Source organism: Lepisosteus platostomus, chromosome 5, assembly GCF_059453375.1.
Source record: "Lepisosteus platostomus isolate fLepPlt1 chromosome 5, fLepPlt1.hap1, whole genome shotgun sequence".
Taxonomy (NCBI): Eukaryota; Metazoa; Chordata; class Actinopteri; order Semionotiformes; family Lepisosteidae; genus Lepisosteus; species Lepisosteus platostomus.
In genome coordinates, this window is record NC_142615.1 from 42,398,733 (window position 1) to 42,416,717 (window position 17,985).

General features: G+C 50.2%; 4 non-coding genes across 4 annotated transcripts; 3 read left to right on the forward strand and 1 right to left on the reverse strand.

Moving 5' to 3' along the window:
• Positions 1-331: 331 nt before the first annotated feature.
• trnai-uau (transfer RNA isoleucine (anticodon UAU)) lies at positions 332-425 on the reverse strand. The gene is made up of 2 exons: positions 388-425; positions 332-367 (listed from the first exon to the last, which is right to left on the reverse strand). It is a non-coding gene; the product is annotated as a tRNA-Ile (tRNA).
• Positions 426-1,154: 729 nt separating this feature from the next.
• trnat-cgu (transfer RNA threonine (anticodon CGU)) lies at positions 1,155-1,226 on the forward strand. The gene has a single exon. It is a non-coding gene; the product is annotated as a tRNA-Thr (tRNA).
• Positions 1,227-6,497: 5,271 nt separating this feature from the next.
• On the forward strand, positions 6,498-6,569 carry trnae-uuc (transfer RNA glutamic acid (anticodon UUC)). Its single transcript has one exon. It is a non-coding gene; the product is annotated as a tRNA-Glu (tRNA).
• A 2,239-nt stretch (positions 6,570-8,808) lies between these two features.
• Positions 8,809-8,881, forward strand: trnaf-gaa (transfer RNA phenylalanine (anticodon GAA)). Its single transcript has one exon. It is a non-coding gene; the product is annotated as a tRNA-Phe (tRNA).
• The last annotated feature ends 9,104 nt before the right edge of the window (positions 8,882-17,985 follow it).

Sequence of the window (17,985 nt, forward strand, 5' to 3'; positions counted from 1 at the left end):
CCTCTCGTCTAAGAAGATATCTCTCATCTATCTGTGTAGAGATCAGCTGGGGGTCCACAGCTGATGGGAATTTAAGTAGTGACCTGCGTCAGCTGCAAAGGAAAAAGTATAGGTTTATTCCATGCTGAAAGGAGAAGGAAACACAACGTGGACCCTTCTTCGGGTGTGACGTGGAATAAACCTTTACCTGTTCCTATGATGTTAATTTAGACTGGATCTCCAGCAAACACCTAACAGGCTACAATCCCGTTAGATAAGGTGTTAAGGACGACCTATAAGTAACAGTATCTAAAGTGGACGGTTGCTTTCGGTAGCTAAAGACAGGCCATACTGCTCCAGGTGAGGCTCGAACTCACAACCTCGGCATGACTCCGCTGTGCACTGCTGTATAAGTACCGCGCGCTGACCGATTGCGCCACTGGAGCCGCGTAGATTACTTTCCCTTCACACACTGACGTTGCACAAACACAGGGTGAAAACGATTTCGGCATGTTTTCCGTCTCTCCGTGGGAGAAAGGGACAGTAAAAGAGCAAGGAAACTACAAGGGAAGAAAATGAAAAAATAGTGCTCACTGCAGAAGAGGGAGGAGAGAGATTGTCAGACACGTAAATCAGCCTGGCGGATTTACACTACAAATTTGTCATTTGTAGTGACATTTATGAGTCTTCATGTGTCTGAAACTGTCCAGTTTGTATTTTCGTTTCACAAATCCAGTAAACTTGAATAAGACAAGAAGGCACACTGCACATCTGCGGAACATCACGTCCGAGTTTACAGTAACACCAGAGATTGAAAGCGAAGTAGTTTTTTATTAAAGTTCAAGGAAACCTGAATATGTTTGCTAGAAGTATTTCAGAATCACAGTGAAATGTAGTACGATTGCTGCACAGATCTGCAGTCTGCAATTAGAATACGGTTTTTGCGTTGTATAAAATATACCATTCAAAACTTTTCTAAAACTGCAGAGATACATTTCGGAATGCGTCTTCCTGTAAAAATAAAATATCTATTTTATTTGACGGGCGCTATAAGCAGAGTCTGAAGCCAGCTCCACAGAAGAACTATATTCTTTACTTCTCCTGCCATTGCAATTTGCCCACAGATTTTTTTTTCAAAATGTATTAGCCTTGATGGGAAAAAAAATTAAACTGTATGCGCGGTGGCCAAGTGGTAAGGCATCGGTCTCGTAAACCGAAGAGCGCGGGTTCAAACCCTGTCCGTGCCTGGTTTGCGTACCACGATATACCTTTATCTAAATCGTCAATTGTCTTGCAATGTAGAAATCTCTGTAATAATAAGAAAAGAAAAGTAGTTAATAATCCTTTGACAAAGCAACGGGCATCCTCCACTGCTTGTCAGGATGGCTGAGTGGTCTTAGGTGCCAGCCTCAAGAACTCAATCGTGTGTAGTGACAGTTGTTATTCACAACCCGGATTTCTATGGAAGCCCGTTTCCGCCAGGGAGTAAAAAAAAAAAAAAACCGCTATGGTATCTCAGAATTCCGACTTAGCAACTCAGAATTGCGACTTATTAACTCAGAATTCCTACTTTATATCTCACATTTGCGACTTCGAAATAGCCCATATTTCAATGTCTGTCCTTTTGTTATTGTAACGGATTCGGGTTCTAGGGCTTGTGCCCTCGCAGCTCCCACCCTTGTTCGTGCCTCACTGCATTGGCTCGAACCCAGGTCTTGCTAGCTGAGCTAAAGAAGACCTTTTTAAGTAAAAAAGGACATACAATGAGATACCATAGCGCGTTTTTTTTTTACTCCCTGACGGAAACGGGCTTCCATAGATTTCCCTTCATGTTCATTAAGATGTTTAATTTGTATGTTGCTTATATAAGAACAGTTTCTTCAAAAGTTCTGTCAATTAACAGTGGAGAGCTAGCCGATGTACGTTTTCATGAAAACTCTCTTTAAGGCGATTACAAGTATTTTGAGCAAATCTGCGTCATATTTTTTTAAAAAAGTTTAACTCAAGATGCAACAGCAGTATAAATGAATTCTTCCGCCCTACATTCCAAGATATGGAATCTTATTTTTCTTGAAGTGTCTGATGTTGGTCGTTATTGGAAATTGCCCGGTGATATCGACTCAGGTACTCAGTTGTTACGTGCTGTAATTCGATACATGCAAAGCATTTATATTCCCTCAAATTATTAATAAGGCCAATAATGTATTAAACATTACATGCCACTTTTTCTCCAGATGATGTTCACGGTGGAACAGTGAGAAAGGCGTGCCTAGATGTGCTTGAACCAGCACCTTACTATCGTTTTAGTCCCGACCTGACCGCACTGAGCAATGGTACGACAGAGACTCCAACGGGTCGGTTTTCTCCTTTTACAGTTTTTGGGAAAAAGATAATCTGCACTTTTAAGCGAGTATTTTATTTCAAATTTTGCAAAGTGTAAGTTTTTCTTGGAAAACGTTGTTTCAGAAAGAAACTGAGTTGATGGGAATAGCCCTGCCAGTAGAATATCGAACTTTTCATCTCAGCTAGTTCTTCTGTGGAACAGGCTTCAGAACTCTACGTACAGTACAACGCCTTTGATGTCATTTTATTTCTACAGCAGACGCATCCGGAATGTTTTTTTTTTTACTTTTTATTTGAACAACAAAATAAATTCAATATAAACAAGAGCACTTATAACATCAGTAGAATCGTCAAGGGTACATAAAATAATACAATTACACTTTCTGAAAACGATTAAACTAGGTAAATCAAGATAAGGTCCGCACAGCTTTAATGTTCTTACATTTCGAAAGAGTCTGTAATTACCCTTTTTCGTCTATTTTGAGCTATTCAAACTTAGGACTCGTACCAGACCATTTCACTCTACGTACAGTATATCTCTTTTCGTAACGAAAATGTATTTCCTGTCTTAGAAATGCTCTGGGCGGTATGTCTTGCACAACGTGGACTGCAGATCTGTGATATTGTCGAATTCGAGGGATCCAGCAATCATACTGGATTTGACTGGGATTCTGAAATGTCTCTTGCAAAGGTATTTGGGTTTGCTTGAACATTTAATAAAAAAGTGATCTGAGACTTCCTAGCTTCCAGTCTATAATCTCACTGTAACTAAACTAGGATGTGATGTTTCGCAGATGTGCAGTGTGCCTTTACGCTTGGTATGTTCAATACTATTCGTTGTGTGAGCTCCTCCTGTACTGTATTGTGATTTCGTTGAGATTATCTACGAGGAGTACAGCGACTAGAACGCCTTGAACCTTTTTTTCGGTATATAAAAGAAAACGCTAAAGCACATACAAAGTAACTAACATTTCCTATATGTAGGTTTTCTGATTATATCTCTACTTTACTTAAATACCTTAGTGACAGGCGATTCTTTCCGATATTTGTTCAGGCGCGGTTATTGATCCCATACTAAAGATTATTTTTATAAAGAACATGTCACCTGCAAACTGGTATCGAGAAAGTTTTATAATATTACTTTTTATTTAAAAAAGTACATTTATCATAACCTATATGATTTCTTACCAGCGTGGAGCTCGAATTCACAACCCCGAGATTAAGTGTTTGGTACTAGCTGCGCCACAGAAAAAAAATGAAATCTCTTATTTACATTAAATACTGCGGCTCCTGACCTTTTCTTCTCGTCAGAGAAGAGGTCTGGTCTCCAGAACCGGGGAAAAGTTAGCTTGAAGTTCGAAAACGATTTTGGCACGCCTGTAGCGTTTACACGATACCTCTTAGAATCGCGAGAATACTTGCTTTGTGTATAAAATACATTGTGAATGCTTTCTCAGCCTTTACTTTTTCGTTTATATGACATTTGTTTGACCAAGCACGAATATTCTTTTGTCCATATCTTCGCAACGGAAGCACAGAACGCCTTCAAACCAAATGCATTTAAAAGACCACGACATGTGGATATTTCCACAGCCTCTACATCAAAGTATCAGTGAGCTAATTATCTTTTTTTAAACCTCCGGTTTTTCATCGATGCGTAATTACGCACTAACTGGAACCCGGGGGACCGCTGTGTGCACAAGTTCACAACGCGAGAAATACTGTTCAATATGGCTTCATGTGAAAAACCCGTATATGACCATAGGCAACAGAATAGCGCAGTCTCCAATTACTCAGAGTGTAAGCACGGGAATAAAGCTTTGTCTGAATTCTGAAACCCTTCCTTTACGTTCTGTTTTCATTCGGGTAAGAGTCAACTATATTCACAATACTACTGACAGCAGGAAGATTAAAATATTCTTTACTCAGCAGCTTATTAAAAACAGCTCCCATGATGTTCAAACCGATTTTTTACACAGAACACTGACACAGCTTTGCGTTCTGAATCTCTTTTTCTCGTGTGTTTATTTAATGTGGCACAATGTACTTGGATAGGGGTATTCTGTTCACAAACCAATAGCATTTAAACCACAGCACCCACAATGCTGCAAGTAAGTGTTTTACACACTAAGCAGAGAGCGATGTCTTCCTCGTTAGTATAGTGGCAAATATCCCCACCTGTCACGCGGGAGACCAGGGTACATCAGGACATGCATTGAAGTGAAAGCAGGATGCGCTGCGACATCCACTGTGCAGACCCCGCCACACTAAGAGGTGAGTGGGTCTGTTCGATCACAGCGCTAGGCGAATCCCCAAACAGTGTGCGTGGCAACAAACGAAACGGGCCTGTTTCCGCCCGGTTTCGATCCGGGGAAATCGGGCCCAGTAGTGGCGGGATCTGTACAGTGCATGTCGCAGCGCTTCAATGTGCTTCCTGATGTCCTACCCCGAGAACAGAAAGGACAGCGTACACAGCAACAACAGATCAGGTCTCTGCACTGGATCTAAGCTGCCCCCATCTCCTCTGCTCTGCGGCTCCTGCGGAGTGGAGTCCTGCCTGGAGCCGTGTTTGCAGGCGGCGGCTCCCCGCGCTCTGTCTGTGCGTCGTGTCCAAGAGCTCCTGGGAGGAAGAGAGAGCCCTCCCACTCGGGGGCTTTTCCACGGTCTGTGTGAGGAGGGGCGGGTGTGTCCAGTAGCTTATCGAGCAGAAGCCTGGGGCGGCGGAGAGCTGTGATCGTGCAGACCTTGAGGTGTCACCTCTTTGTCTGCTTTCCCGCCCCCCCTCCGCCCAAGCTCTGCTCCAAAGTAGCCCGGCAACCCCTCACACCTGCACGTGTCACAACCTAAGGTGCGGTCATGAGACACCCATGGGGTGTCGTTCTGTTCTTGCTAATTGTTTCCTGCCCGTCGCAGGCAGGAGTCCATGCGAGGAAGATGCGCTGGACAGAGCTCAGAGGGCGCACCTGGGTGGCTTTCCTTCAGAGTGACGTTCCTGCAACACTCTCCCGCTACTCTTGGTGCGCTCATGCCGCAACACAGGAAGGCTGGAGCAGGTGGCTGTGGGCTCTCCGCACCGCCAAAATAGCTCAGTTGGGAGAGCGTTAGACTGAAGATCTACAGGTCCCTGGTTTGATCCCGGGTTTCGGCATTTTGTTTCATCGCGCCCTTTGTTCCTCTCTCCAGCGCCCCCTGCCTAAAGTGACGCGTCCCTTTCTCAGCCCGAAACACAAGCAAGACACCAGCAGCGGTCCCTGCAGGTTTCCGTAGTGTAGCGGCTATCACGTTCGCCTAACACGCGAAAGGTCCCCGGTTCGAGACCGGGTGGAAGCAGCCTCGTTCTGCACGCTCCTGTACTTCACAGAGGTCTTGAACGACCGGTCATTTGTTCCAAATGTATTTCCGGTGCCTTCGTGCACTCTTGTACCAAACGCACGTTCCTTCTGTACGTGGAGCCGATCATTTGCAATTGGGCTGTGCCGACAGACCAGGACGAGCTCTGTCGGCTCAAAAGCAGCGCAGGACCTGCAAGAACAACAGAAAGATTAGCATCCAGCGGGGGCCTCTTAGTGAGCCCAAGATCTCATCAAGAATCGGCTCCAGCAACAGGGCTGGGCGCATTGTTCCATTCTCTGACCACTCTCGGTGTAAACAAGTCCCTCCTGGTCTCTGCTTGAAATGCACTTTCCTGCGTTTGCTTTGGTGTAACTGGCTTCCCCTGCATGGGCGAATGTGAAGAAGATCCTTAGTAAGTCATTGAAGAAAACCGAGAAGAGGTCGGAGTGGCCTCTGTCATTCATCAACGATCCAGTCAGGCAGTACTCCTCTGTAAAGCGCCGTTCGTTCACACCGATTGGCTTTTTTTTGCCTTCATTCGTGCAAGTAGTAAAAGCAGACGCCCCTATTCTGCCGTGACCCGGATTCAAACCGGGGTTGTTGCGGCCACAACGCAAAGTACTGACCACTATACGATCACGGCGAGCTACCGATACACACGTGGCAGGGCGGAAAGGGCTGTGCTCTCTTCGTGTGATATAATTCGGAAAAGTCCTGACGTTGCATTTCAACTGAGCCCCAGTATACATCGACCCTTCGACACTGAGTGACAACTCTCTTGCTTGTTTTCTCATATTTATGTAGTTTGCTTGCATGATGCCGGGAACAGCAGGGTTGTGTGCTCCCATATGGTCTAGCGGTTAGGATTCCTGGTTTTCACCCAGGCGGCCCGGGTTCGACTCCCGGTATGGGAACGTGTCAGTTTTGCCTCCTGCTTTCCAAAAGATCAGCACCGTGTACGAAGGAGCCGCATTAAAACTACTCGAACGTGCAAAACGTGCGAGAAGAGGGGGCGCTTGTTTCCAGACGAAACTTCTCGCGTGTGAGACGAGCTGATCATCGCTGCAGGAGGTGGGAGGGTTACTCTGGTAGACAGGACTGACCTTCAGCAATAGGATTTATACTCTCCAAGATGATATTTGCACTTTCTGGAGAGGCGATTTTCTCCACTTCAGTAGCCCGATTTCGTCGATTGCGTGGAGAGGGCTGTAGAATGTGGCGCCGCCTTTCCTGCTCCGTCCATGACAGGCGTGCTGGTCTCTGGAGAGAGAGCACGGTCCATCAGCGTACTCCAATAAAGGCACTGGAAGCAGCTAAATCGCATTGGCGAAGCTCAGCGCTGGGCCGCTGGGCACGTCTTACCACCGTTTCCGAAGTGTAGTGGTTATCACGTTCGACTCACACGCGAAAAGTCACCGGTTCGAAAGCGGGCGGAAACAGACTTCGTTTGTCGCCAGGCACAAAAGGGGATTGGGGATTCGCCTAGCGCTGTGATCGAACAGACCCACTCACCTCTTAGTGTGGCGGGATCTGCACAGTGCATGTCGCAGCGCATCCTGCTTTCACTTCAATGTGCGTCCTGATGTACCCCGGTCTCCCGCGTGACAGGTGGGGACAGGTGACAGGTTCTATACTAACGAGGAAGACATCGCTCTCTCCGACCCCCGGCATCGTGTCCCGACCCACCGTGCTGGAAGCCGACGCGTGCTGTGATTCCTTTACGGAGCAGAAATGACAACCGAGGAGCCGAGAGATCATTTCAGCATTTCGCGTCTGAACGGAAAACACAAACGACCAACTCGGAATGACTTGCCTTTGACGCTTATCAAAGCATTCTTTGTGCATCGAACAGACCCACTCACCTCTTAGTGTGGCGGGATCTGCACAGTGCATGTCGCAGCGCTTCCTGCTTTCACTTCAATGTGCTTCCTGATGTCGAGTCGTGTGCCGTGCAGAGGCTCTGAAAGCGAGAGCAATGAAAAGGTGCAAGACGCTGTGAAAGAAAACAGAGAAGTGAAAGGCAGTCCTTTTTTTAAGGAGGTGAAAGAAAAGCTACTCCCTGTCGGGGAATCAAACCCCAGTCTCCCGCGTGACAGGCGGGGATACTTGCCACTATACTAACGAGGAAGACATCACACGCACCGACCCCCGGCATCATGTCCCGACCCAGCGTGCTGGAAGCCGACGCGTGCTGTGATCCCTTTACGGAGCAGAAATGACAACCGAGGAGCCGAGAGATCATTTCAGCATTTCGCGTCTGAACGGAAAACACAAACGACCAACTCGGAATGACTTGCTTTGGACGCTTTTCAAAGCGTTCTTTGTGCACGACGACTGCGCCGCTTAGCAGATACAAATGGGTTGTACAACTTTGAACTAGCAAATGGAAGAGGGCTAAGCCCCCTCTCTTTTAGCCCAGGTTCGATCTGTCTCCCAGAATCACCAGGGCACACGCACACACACACACCCGTGCCGTTGAAGTGCTCTGCTTCATTTCTAAGGGCAACTCAACATTCACTCCTACCCCGAGTGCAGAAAAGACAGCGTCCGCAGCAACAACAGCTCAGGTCTCTGCACAGGAGCTAAGCTGCCCCCATCTCCTCTGCTCTGCGGCTCCTGCGGAGTGGAGTCCTGCCTGGAGCCGTGTTTGCAGGCGGCAGCTCCCCGCGCCCTGTCTGTGCATCGTGTCCAAGAGCTCCTGGAAGGAAGAGAGAGCCCTCCCACTCGGGGGCTTTTCCATGGTCTGTGTGAGGAGGGGCGGGTGTGTCCAGTAGCTTATCGAGCGGAAGCCTGGGGCGGCGGAGAGCTGTGATCGTGCAGACCTTGAGGTGTCACCTCTTTGTCTGCTTTCCCGCCCCCCCTCCGCCCAAGCTCTGCTCCAAAGTAGCCCGGCAACCCCTCACACCTGCACGTGTCACAACCTAAGGTGTGGTCATGAGACACCCATGGGGTGTTGTTCTGTTCTTGCTAATTGTTTCCTGCCCGTCGCAGGCAGGAGTCCATGCGAGGAAGATGCGCTGGACAGAGCTCAGAGGGCGCAGCTGGGTGGCTTTCCTTCTGAGTGACGTTCCTGCAACACTCTCCCGCTACTCTTGGTGCGCTCATGCCACAACACAGGAAGGCTGGAGCAGGTGGCTGTGGGCTTTGCGCACAGCCGAAGTAGCTCAGTTGGGAGAGCGTTAGACTGAAGATCTAAAGGTCCCTGGTTCGATCCCGGGTTTCGGCATCTTGTTTCATCGCGCCCTTTGTTCCTTTCTCCAGCGCCCCCTGCCTAAAGTGACGCGTCCCTTTCTCAGCCCGAAACGCAAGCGAGACACCAGCAGCGGTCCCTGCAGGTTTCTGTAGTGTAACGGCTATCACGTTCGCCTAACACGCGAAAGGTCCCCGGTTCGAGACCGGGCGGAAACAGCCTCGTTTTGCACGCTCCTGTACTTCACAGAGGTCTTGAGCGACCGGTCATTTGTTCCCAATGTATTTCCGGTGCCTTCGTGCACTCTTGTACCAAACGCACGTTCCTTCTGTACGCGGAGCCGATCATTTGCAATTGGGCTGTGCCGACGAGAATCACCTGAGATGACGGAGTAAACGTGAGTTCCTGAATTCCTGTGGCCCGGGGAAGACACCGGTGTATGTAATGGGTGGTTTGCTGTAAGCCCAGAATTTGGTCTGGCAGGCGGTCCGCGGTATTGTGTACAGGCGTTCGAAGCTGGTGTAGGCGTCCCACACTGACAGATTGAAGAAACTGAGTCTCTTTAGTCTGACAGGCCGGAGGAACTGAGTCTCTTTAGTCTGAAGGGAGTGAACCCAGGTGCCCTGTGCTGAGCCAGGATCTGGGTGGAGTGGCGATTGCCATGATCTGGCGAGCACAAAGCTTCATCAGCTGCCCTTTGCCACAGGAGGTAAGAGGATGTCCAGTGATGACGTGCTTCCCTGTCCGTCGTGGCAGTGAACAGGTCCTGGTTACAGGATCTCTAAAAAAGGAAATAAAGACTGAAATCAGATCCGACCCACCATGCTGCCACGGCGACGGTGCACTGCCCAGTGAAAGTGGCAGCCTGTCCCTGGACTGTGGGTGGAAACTGGAGCACCTGGAGGAAACCCCCACAGACAAGGGAGAGAACATGCAAACTCCACACAGACAGCACCCACACCCCAGGTCCAGAACTGTGAAGCATGCCCGACGATGCAGAAGGGCTTTTACAAATGAGTGTGTAACTCACACTGGTGCCCAGGATGGCCTGCTACCGGAACGCAACCTAATTTTCTTAATACAGTTTGTTCGAAGCGGTTCGCAGGAGCTGGAGGTGAGGACTGAGCTGGGGTCCAGTGTGCGAGAGTGACTGCTGATGTCACGTGTGTGTGTGTGTGTGTGTGTGTGTGTGTCTGGATCATTGTGAGCGCCGTCAGGTTTGTGTATTTGTTTAAACAAGAGGACGTGTCTGTGCGGGTCTGACTCTGTGTGAGGGTGCAGCTCTAACTGTTCGCGCGCGGGCGTGTCTATCTCTCTACACTGCATGAGGGGCTAAATCTGCCTCTGAGAAACTGACTTTTCAGAAGAAAAATCTATGAAAAGGCACGGCCTGGCCCTCTTCTCTTGCTCCCGATGTATAACACACTGGGGGATGAAGCTGGTGTCTTCAGCTGTAACCCTAGCTATTTATGCAAACAGCTCTTTTATGAAAAGCAGCTCTAGGCCTAGACAAGAGGAACAGATAAAACAAATCTTAGATTTATGGCTTATTCAAAGCAGACTGAGCGCTGCTATACTGTATGTAGGAGCCAGAGATGAAGAATGAGCTATTTAAGGAAATCAGGAGTGTGAGAGAGGGACTGTGTGTTTTTCCTCCCAATAGAGAAGGCTTGTGGTTCTTTCTGCTTTTCTGCACAGGCTGCCAACATAAGTACGTGTTGGGTTCTTGGTTTGAATGCTCGAGTTGTCAGGCTGGCGTTTTTTGTTCCTATTGGAGCCCATAATTGTGAACAAGGCGCTTGAGGACGTCTCTGTGCAGGTGTGCGTTTGTAATGACGTGTGTGCGCATCTCTGTAGCGGATGTTTCAGTAAAAAAACGCATTTAAAACATTCAACCTTTTCATGTTCCTAATATTCTTTCATTCTTCACAATAATAACTAAGGTTGCTGCTGGAAGAGGTGTTAGTGGGGCCAGCAGGGGGAACTCTCACCCTGTGGCCCATGTGGGTCCTAATGCCCCAGTATAGTGACGGGGACACTGGAAAAACTGTAAACAGGTGCCGTCCTTCAGATGAGACGTAAAACCGAGGTCCTGACTCTCTGTGGTCATTAAAAATCCCGGGGTGTTTCTCGAAAAGAGTAGGGGTTTTACCCCAGTGTCCTGGCCAAATTTCCCATTGACCCTTACCAATCATGGCCTCCTAATAACCCCCATTTATGAATTGGCTTCATTACTCTGCTCTCCTCCCCACTCATAGCTGGTGTGTGGGGAGCGTTCTGGTGCACTATGGCTGCCGTCCCATCATCCAGGTGGATGCTGCACATTTGTGGTGGTGGAGGGGAGTCCCCATGTCCTGCAAAGCGCTTTGAGTGGAGTGTCCAGAAAAGCACTATATAAGTGTAAGCAATTATTATTCATTATAATGTAATAAGTCCATTATTTCTCACCCCTCCATTGCAAGGCATACACAACACAAACACCAGGAACAATTATCTCAGAAGTGAATTGCAAATGTATTGAGTTGTGATGCAACTGTAACTTGAACCTAACATGACTGTGGCGTGCATTTTTGAAATTGCATTTTCACAGCTGAAATACAAAATGAAGCTGATCGCAGTCCAAACTCAAGGTATTGTTGTAAAACTAAATATTCAACATGTTTCTACCTGTCCCTTTTCAGCTCACTCAGAAGTCCACAGCCTGCAGCCTGGTGCCTCTCTGTCTCCCCCCTCCACACTGCTGGTCCAGTGGAGGTGCTGTTTGATCCTGCACGATCTGTCCGGAATCGTATAGTCTTACTGAGCAGCGCAGGGCTCCCTGGCCCCAGGTACGAACAGTGAGTGTCAGTGCAGAACAGCTCTCTGACACTCCGCTCCCTCACTCCAGCTGATCAGGGCAACTACACAGTGAGGGACCTTAATGGAAGCAGTATCAGCACTGTGATCGTCACTGTGGGTGGTGAGCAGGTCTACAGTAGGATCACTAGAGGGCTCTATATTCTTGACAGAGTGTGTTCTTATATCATCCTCTGTCCTGATTGTCTTTCAGCTCACAGAGACAATGTCACCCTGCAGCCTGAAGCCTCTCTGTCTGTCCCTCTGTTCACTGGAGAGCCAGTGGAGGTGCTGTTTGATCCTGCAGGAGGTGGAAACTGGACCTCAGTGTGTTCTGTCCAGAACAGCACAGCCAGCTGTGTCCCCCAGTACAGTTTTTTTTATTTTTGATGATTAGCCATATGTTGATTACAATATTGTACATAATGTATAATTTGAACTCGATATTTTTTAGGAGTGAATGATTGTATATTTTCAGAATAAATTTCGAAACCAAATTATTGTCCCTCGATCTCTGTCTCTCTCTCGTCCTGCTGTCTGTCTGTCCCTGCCTCTCTGTCTCTCTCTCTTTCAGCCCCGTCTGTCAGTCTGTCTGTCCTTCTCTCTCCTTCCTCTCTCTCTCTCCTTCCGCTCTCTCTCTCGGTTTGTTTGTCCCTCAATCTCAATCTTTCTCTTTGCCTGCTGTCTTTCTGTGCCTTCATCTTTGTGTCTCTCTCTCCTTCCTTTCTGTCTGTCTCTCTGTCTGTCCTGCGTTGTCCCAGCTGGGCCTGTCTCCCCGGCTCTCTGCCTTCAGCTCTGTTCGCCGATGTCCCACCAGCCCGTCTCTCTCTCAGCCTGTCTCTTGACTTGCAGGAGGAAGAGGAGGTGGAGACAGCTCCTCCGGCAGGAGAGAGGAAGAAGGTCAGTGCTGGTCCCACCCTGCCTCCTGTCCTGTCTGTGGTGGAGTTTCGCCATCTTGTCTGTCTTGTCAGCTCTGTCTGTCACTGTCTCTCTCCTCCTCCTCTCTGTGCTGTGGTGTCCAGTCAGTGTGTCTCTCTCCTCCTCTTCTCTGTCCTATGGTGTACAGTGGGTCAGTATTAGTGGGCTACACCCAGGCTCACTCACTGCGAGTGTGATCTCAGCAGAGTCTCTGTACTCTTGGGACACTTGACTCACCTGTCTCTCTCTTTCTCTCCAAGTGCTGTCCCTCTCCTGCCCCCTCTCTCCCTACTCGGACTCCAGCTGGAGGAGGTCCAATCACCACCTCCTGTGAGACAGAAGAAAAAGAAAGTGGGTAATGCTCTGATTCTCTCTTTACTCCTGTCCAGTGTCCAGTCAGTGTGTGTGTATGAACCCCTCTCTCTCTCAGTGCAGTGTTCATGTACTGGAGTGTCCAGTCAGTGTGTGTGTATGAACCCCTCTCTCTCTCAGTGCAGTGTTCATGTCCTGGAGTGTCCAGTCCGACTCTTAACGTGACTCTCCTGTCTCTGCTTCAGAAGTGCTGGTGCGTCTTTTTAAAGTCCCTGAGCTGCATGTCGGTGGAGACAGATGATAAGGACGAGCCGATGGAGGCGGCGGAGACCGTGTGTCAGGAGAGGAAGAGCGAGGGAGAGGAGGAGCAGGCTGCCGGGAAGGACAAGAAGAAGAAGAGGAGGTGCAGGTGAGCAGACAGGGGGACGCCGCCCGGTCGTGTCTGTGATTCAAGAAGGAGTCTCCTCTTGCTGTTTGATGTCATGGTGATGTCCGTGTCTGTGTCCCTCACACCTGCAATAACAATATTCTTTCCAGGTTCCTTTCCTGGTTCTGTGCCAGCTAAGATCGGAGTCGCCTTCCCCACCAAGGACTGGACTGGACTGGACTGGACTGGAGCTGAGGGACCCCAGACTGTGCTGGACCGAAGCTGAGGGACCCCAGTCTGTGCTGGACCGAAGCTGAGGGACCCCAGTCTGTGCTGGGCCAAAGCTGAGGGACCCCAGTCTGTGCTGGACCGAAGCTGAGGGACTCCAGACTGTGCTGGACCAAAGCTGAGGGGCCCCAGACTGGACTGGAGCTGAGGGGCCCCAGGCTGTGCTGGACCGAAGCTGAGGGACCCCAGACTGGACTGGACCAAAGCTAAGGGACCCCAGACTGTGCTGGACTGAAGCTGAGGGACCCCAGTCTGGACCGAAGCTGAGAGACCCCAGTCTGTGCTGGACCGAAGCTGAGGGACCCCAGTCTGGACTGCACTGGAGCTGAGGGACCCCAGTCTGGACCGAAGCTGAGGGACCCCAGTCTGTGCTGGGCCGAAGCTGAGGGACACCAGTCTGGACTGAAGCTGAGGGACCCCAGACTGTGCTGGACCGAAGCTGAGGGACCCCAGTCTGTGCTGGACCGAAGCTGAGGGACCCCAGACTGTGCTGGACCGAAGCTGAGGGACCCCAGACTGGGCTGCACTGGAGCTGAGGGACACCAGACTGGACTGGACTGCACTGGAGCTGAGGGGCCCCATACTGGACTGGACCAGAGCTGAGGGGCCCCAGACTGGACTGGACCGGAGCTGAGGGACCCCAGATCCCAGTCTGGACTGAAGCTGAGGGACCCCAGTCTGGACTGAAGCTGAGGGACCCCAGACCCCAGTCTGGACTGAAGCTGAGGGACCCCAGACTGGACTGTGGAAAACTTTCACATTATCTCCACCTGAGTCCTCAGATCGTCTGCATGACCTTGTATTATTAAGTATTATTTTAAGGTCCTGTGATGATCGTAAGATGGGGGGGGGGGGGGGGTGTGTCCCTTGACATTAATCTGTATTGTAATTTTTGTTCTTTTGTTAAGCATCATTAAAATGTTTTTTAAAAAAAGCTTTTGGTTTTTTCCCTCCCCCCCCGAAACGAACGAACAGAGTCTGTCTTTCTCTTTCATCCCGGAGAGTTTGTGGTTGATGGATTGAGGCCGAGAGCCCTCGTTGTCGGCGTGCCACCAGTTAGCGGGGCTAAAGCAGGGGGGGCATCGTGTCCAATACTCCTTGAAACGAGACAGATTTCAAGCCACCTCCGTCTGAAGAGAAGGAAGTTGACCACGAACTCCAGGGTGTCCTAGGAAGCTCTTTAGCCATCGTTTGCCCAGCAGCCATCTCACCCTGCAGCTCCCAGCTAGCAGCCCCCTCCCCACTGGAGCCCAGCAGGTAGAAGCCTGGTCAGTACCTGGAGGGGAGACTCCTGGGAAAAACTGAGGTTGCTGCTGGGAGAGGTGTGAGTGGGGCCAGCAGGGGGCGCTTTCACCCTGCGGTCTGTGTGGGTCCTGATGCCCCAGTATAGTGACGGGGGACACTGGACTGTAAACAGGCGCCGTCCTTCGGATAAGACGTCAAACCGAGGTCCTGACTCTCTGTGCTCATTAACAATCCCGGGGTGTTTCTGGAGAGGAGTAGGGGTGTTACCCCAGTGTCCTGGCCTGATTCCCCCCCTGGTCTTGACCCATCATGGCCTCCTTATCACCCCCCCTCTCTGAACTGGCTCCATCCCTCTGCTCTCCTCCCCACTGAGAGCTGCTGTGTGCTGAGCGGACTGGAGCATCATCCACGTGGGGGCTGCACACTGGGGGGGCTGGAGGGGATCCCCCTGACCTGGGAAGAGCTCTGAGTGGAGAGTCCAGACGGATTAATTATTATTATTATTATTCGTGCTGCACTGGGCTTCAGTCCTGGTAGTGAGAGGGGGATCTGTGATCAGTACAGATACTTATGACTGTATAATAATACACGATAGAAATGGAAAACAGGGTAGCGCTGTAGTCTCTTCGAAACGTTTTGAACTGCCAGAAGAAGTTTTCACAACCCGGACTCGTGAAGGTACAGGTCTTCTCCCTTCGTCCGGAGTAAGGTGAGAGGTTATCCCCTCGGGGCGCAGTATCCCCGATGCACCCCCCCACCACCACCCAAAATGACACACACTTCTGTGACGATTGGGAGACCCCGGTTCGATCAGCCCCTGCGGTGTAGGAAACGACCCGCTGGAGAGAACACGCAGACTCCACACAGAAGGGTCACCTCGGCATTTATTCCAACAGCAAAACACCAGAGAGAAACGGGTCTCCGAAAGATGAGCGCACACCGGGAAAAACACTACGGGGTCATTACAAATGGGAATAGGAGTTCTTTTTTTCTTTTCCGGACGTCAGTTGTATCGTGTCCTGGTGATTTCTCCCGTTTCGAACGGAGTTTAATGTCACGTTTCTACTTTATTAGAGAGAGGCACTGAACTTTGGGGAACGTGACATCCACCCAGTATTACTAGTAGGTTGATAAATATAAATGTTCTTTTTCCCCCCGTATGATACCTCGCGAAATATAACGATGGCCAACTCCTTAAGTCGAAATTTAAACCCTTCTCACGCTACAAGACAGTCCGTCAACATCGCCGCGGCCCGAAGCGCGACCTTCGGTATGACGTTGGCGGAAGGGGGTAGGGTAATTGCGTCACAGCCGGGGGAAGCCCCTATCACGTGAGAGGGGTGCGGGGGGTGACGAGCCCCCGGGGGCGAAGAGAAGTTGATTTGCGTGGGGTGTGGAAACACTACACGACCGGGCAAGCGAGCCGTTTTTTTTTTGTTTTGTTTTTTCAGAACATCAGAACAACCGCAGAGATGACCATCGATCCACTCCGGACGTTTCCTTTTTTGTCCTTTTTGGCCTCCAAAATAAAAAAAAAACTGGGATCCATCGTGGCGTTGCCAAATTAAAACGTCAACCACTTTTCGGGCTTTCGTGCTGTCCATGATGAAACCGTCATGGTTGTGTAAGGATACGTTACGTCACAGACCGGCGGCGCTCGGACGTGAGGAGTGTCGTTACGTTTTTGAAACGGGCACGTCAGACAAGATCTCTGACAAGATCTCTGAAAAACCCAAACCTGTAAGATTCAATTTCAATTCAGTTTTTTTTATATAGTGCCTTTCACAACAAGAATGCCCCAAGGCCCCGAAAAAAGGAGTTGTTCCACACCCCCGCCACCCTCTGTGTACAGTAGAGCCCCCTGTACTGACTGGAGGAGCTCACCCAGCTGTGTCTGGAGAGAAGCCGGGGTATCGGCTTCAACCACAGGGCTGGGCGGCTTGTTCCCCACCCCCATCCCCTTCTGTGTACAGAAGACCCTCCTGTCCTGACTCCAGTAGGAAATGTCACCTGGAGGCAACACACCGGCTTCTTTTAACAGATCAACTCGGGAATCGGGAACAACGGAGCTGTGTGCGGCCGTCTGTACGGAGGGGTTCAGAGCGGGGGGGCTCCGGGCTCGGGTCTGGACCCGGGGGGGGGGGGGGGCTGTCTGTGTGGAGTCTGCATGTTCTCCCTGTGTTCTTCGGGTCCAAAGACAGGCTTTTGGGCTAATTGGTTTCTGGGAAAACTGGCCCTGGTGTGTGTGTGTCCTATGATGGAGTGCTGTCCTGTCCAGGGTGTGTGAGTGAATGTGTGTTTGTCATGTGATGGACTGGTTCCTGTCCAGGGTGTGTGAGTGTGTGTGTCTGAGTGTCCTGTGAGGGACTGGTGTCCTATCCAGGTTGTGTGTGTGTGTCCTGTGAGGGACTGGTGTCCTGTTCAGGGTGTGTGAGTGTGTGTGTGTATCCTGTGAGTGACTGGTGTCCTGTCCAGGGTGTGTGAGTGTGTGTGTCCTGTGATGGACTGGAGTCCTATCTAGGGTGTGTGTATGTCCTGTGATGGACTGGTGTCCTGTCCAGGGTGTGTGAGTGAGTGTGTGTGTGTCCTGTGATGGACTGGTGTCCTGTCCAGGGTGTGTGAGTGTGTGTGTCTGTGTGTCCTGTGATGGACAGATGGTACCAAGCCTGGACACCCATGAGACACTGGCTTCCTCAGAAGACTCTCACGGAGGGCACACTGTCCCTAACCCGGGTCCAGAAGAAACTGCAGTGATCTATAATTCCTGCGCCTCGGAAGGGTTTATGACGACTATGTCCGGCGCCCGCGCCCGTGGACTGGCGGTTTGGCGTCGCGCTCCGCAGCTCGAGCTTCGGTGCGAGGCAGGGCGGGAGGGAGCCGATGTGGCCTCGGCGCCATCTTTGCTGGTGAGTCAATTGTGACCGTTGTGGTACAATAAACCATCAATAAACCTTTTCCCACCCCGTCCAGTATTTCTGTCGCGGCCCACGTCCCTTACAATCGACAAACTATAAAAAAACAGTAGCCCTTCGCAACATTACACGCCATTTTTTTTATTTTAAACGTCCGCTAGATACGCAGGTGGTTCGATACCTGTCTTATCCTCGCCGGCGTCTTTATACCGGCAAGTGAATTTTATTTGGCGTCCCTCAGAATTGTGACAGAAATGTCAGTG